This window comes from Microtus ochrogaster, chromosome 10, assembly GCF_000317375.1.
Source record: "Microtus ochrogaster isolate Prairie Vole_2 chromosome 10, MicOch1.0, whole genome shotgun sequence".
NCBI lineage: Eukaryota > Metazoa > Chordata > Mammalia > Rodentia > Cricetidae > Microtus > Microtus ochrogaster.
The window spans coordinates 39,651,836-39,655,357 of NC_022016.1; the positions used below are offsets into that span (position 1 = coordinate 39,651,836).

General features: G+C 37.4%; 1 protein-coding gene across 7 annotated transcripts in view; it reads left to right on the forward strand.

The window, feature by feature from the left end:
- Positions 1-3,522, forward strand: part of Usp9x (ubiquitin specific peptidase 9 X-linked) — a 107,303-nt gene that overhangs the window by 46,427 nt on the left and 57,354 nt on the right. The window lies entirely within an intron of this gene.

Consider the following 3,522-nt stretch of genomic DNA (forward strand, 5'->3'; position numbering starts at 1 on the left):
TGTAGACCAGGCTGGTCTCGAACTCACAGAGATCCTCCTGCCTCTGCCTCCCGAGTGCTGGGATTAAAGGCGTGCGCCACCACCGCCCGGCTCGGATCAATTTTTTGTATCCCAGGGTGGCCTCTGTCTTACTTGTTCTGGGTCAGGTGTGTGCCACCACTACCTGACCTCTAGTAGCTTAGCTTTGCACTCTGTCAGAGAAGCTTCATTTGTTAAACCACAAACAAAATATCACTACAAGTATCATCACTATAGTCTGAATTAGGCATGGTTCCTATATATACCATTCATTTGAAACTTTATAGGACCTACAGTGATGTATATTAAAAATGAGGCTTTTGTAACACTATTTCAGTAGAATGGACTTAGCACTGAATGAAATTCATGGTGCTTATAAACCACCAAACTTTTTTTAACATTAAAAATTCAGAGCTGTGCAGTGATGGTGCATATCTTTAACCTCAGCACTCAGGAAGCAGAGACAGGTGGATCTCTGAGTTCGAGGACAGCCTGATCTACAAAAAATAGCTCCAGGACAGGCACCAAAACTACACAGAGGAACCCTGTCTAAAAAAAAAAAACAAGAAAAAAATTAGATTAGAAAGCAATTCTTAAGATAGCCCTGCTGATTTTGTTAACCCTGCTCTTAAATTTTTCCCTTTTGGGCCAGGAAACAGTTAAAGAATCAGGCTACTGAGTACACTAAATGGTGATCTTTGATCAATTTAGTCTTAAGGTCCTTCTCATCATCACATTGAAAGCCACATAGGTATACAGCCGTACGTTCTAAATGTTCTATACCAAAGAAAGCCAAAATCAGTGAGAAATAAGGTCATAAGCACTATACACAGACATTCAAATGTTGGGATTTAATTAATCAGAGTTTTTATATGATCTTTTTGGTGATTCAGAGCCGTTGTAATTATCAACACAGTCTTTGCTTCCAGGGTAAGAGTCATACAGGTTATGTGTGTTTTACTGCTGATTTTTATGTACTTGCATTTCATTGTCAGAGGTTGGGGAGTCTGATTTTGGATACTTAGGTGGTACATGTGTAGTTTAGTTTCTATTCCATTTGAGTCAAATTCTATGTGAATTATTGCCTCAGTTTCATAATCATAAGAATGCTTGCATTCAAGTTTTTTCTAATATTGTCTGTTTCTGAGTGTGAATACTTGTCAGTTTGCTTACATATTATCCGAATCTGAAATAATGACCCAAACATGGTATCTGTTAGGACCTTGAATAAATTATTTATGCTAAAGCAATATCTGGCACATAGTAAGGACTGGCTTTTTTCCCCTCTAAATTCATTGACATCACTCACCTTCTCTTTGTCCTAATCAGTCTTCGTACCATTTCTTCTTCTAACTCACAGCAGTGTTCTAGTGAACACTAGTCTGTAGATACTTAGTATGGGCAAGAGGTAGTTTTTTTGTTTGTTTTGAGACAGGGCTTCACTGTACCTTTGGAGAGTTAAGGTATTTTTTAAAGCTACTAAAATCCTGTTGAACTCACATTAAGTTACTCCTGTTATAGTACCTGCCAATATTTCTGAATTTGCCACTGTGCAGTAAATTAGAGAATTTGCTTGTGCATAATGAAGGTATCGTTTGACTCTCATTATAGATAAGTTGTTCAGCAGGCTAATGTCAGGCTTCTACAGTTCACTAATACTCTGAATTACAGGTAACCATTGTATCAGCATTAAGTATACGTGGGTGGGGTTTTCTGTCCTGCCAGCCTCTTCCCAAATAACCACATAGAGACTTAATAATTATAAATACTTGGCTGATAGCTTAGGCTTGTTACTAACTAGCTCTTACAACTTAAATTAACCCATATTTCTTACATATGCTCTACCATGTGGTACCTTCTTCAAGCATGTGTCTCCTGGCAACTCTGCTCTTCCTCCCCACACTATTTTTGTCCACAGGTCCCACCTAATCACTATCTGTCCAACTGTTGGCCATTCACCATTTAATAGACCAATGAGAGCAACAAATACTTACAGTATACAAAAAGATTGTTCCACAGCAAGTATATGTTCTGTTCATGTTTCATCACCAAAAACTTCTTCAGCTTGGGGATGAGTTAGCATATCCTTAGTCAAATGATCAGCAGATTCTACCTTCTGCTTTTGGGTGTCTGTCTCTCCTCGCCCTCCTCACACAGGGTCTTGCTATGTAGCTTTAGCTGTCCTGGAATCTGCCTCCCTCTGTCTGCCTCCTGAGTGCTAGGACTAAAGGTATGCACCACTATGCGCATTTTTCGATAAAGGAAGATAGACTTACTAAAAATTGTTGCCAATATTTGTTTATGTTGTAACTACATACTAGTGCTGTTACATGCTGATGCTTGCCAGTCTTCTTGAAGTTTTTCTGTGCATACAGCAAAGTGTAAACCTGTCAGTTATCACTGAAGCTTTAATTGGTAATTTAGTTGGAACTTTTAATTGGTATCCTATATGGTAGGATAGTTAATGTGCTGACCTGAACACTTAATGGAAATGTGATTTACATAATTTACCGTCATTTTTCCATGCTTATCATCAGCCGCGAAGTACTAAGTCTATGTTTTCTTCCTGGCTTCAAAGAAAATTTAAAAAGATATATTTTTGTCAGCATTTCTACCTGCCCGGAGAAATAGAGATGTTTTCAGGCCTGGAACAAGGACATGTTACTGGAAAAAGTATGAAAGTGACTAATAAATTGTGTTTATGTTCAAAAGATGAAGGATTTGGCTTTTATTGGTCAAAACAGAATCAAAATAATGAAAATAAATACCTATTAAATAAATAAAATATGATTATACTCATATAAATGAAAATACTAAACAGTGGGTGAAAAGAAAGTAAGGAATTGTAGGATTTAACTTCTGGAGTTGAATAAATAAAAGACTCAGTGGACCTTATCAAAATAAGCATTTACCTTGATAAAAATACAAAAGTTAAAGTGCCTAGAAGCTGTTGTAAGGAGTTTTAACAAATAAGATCCAAATCTCAGAAATAAGCATTTGAGCAACAGCTTGTCTCCTGTCAACTTCACCATGTGGAAACTGTTCTGGACTGGTTTGACTAAGAAATAGTTCCCTCTCCCCATGGCTCCTAGTGTAGAAGTGCACTTGGCCTCTCGCACAGCAAGCTGTTGATCTTTTTTTAAAATTTTTTTTTATTGATTTTTATTAAGCTCTACATTTTTTTCCACTCCCCTCACTACTTCTTCCCTCCCCCCTTCAATCCTACTCCCAAGGTCCCCATGCTTTCAGTTTACTCAGGAGATCTTGTCTTTTTCAACTTCCCATGTAGATTAGATCTATGTAAGTCTGTCTTAGTGTCCTCATTGTTGGCTAAATTCTCTGGGATTGTGGTTTGTAGGATGGCTTTCTTTGCTTTATGTTTAAAAATCACCTATGAATGAGTACATGTGATAATTGTCTTTCTAGGTCTGGGTTATCTCACTCAAAATAATGTTTTCTAGCTCCATCCATTTGCCTACAAATTTCAAGATGTCGTTATTTTTT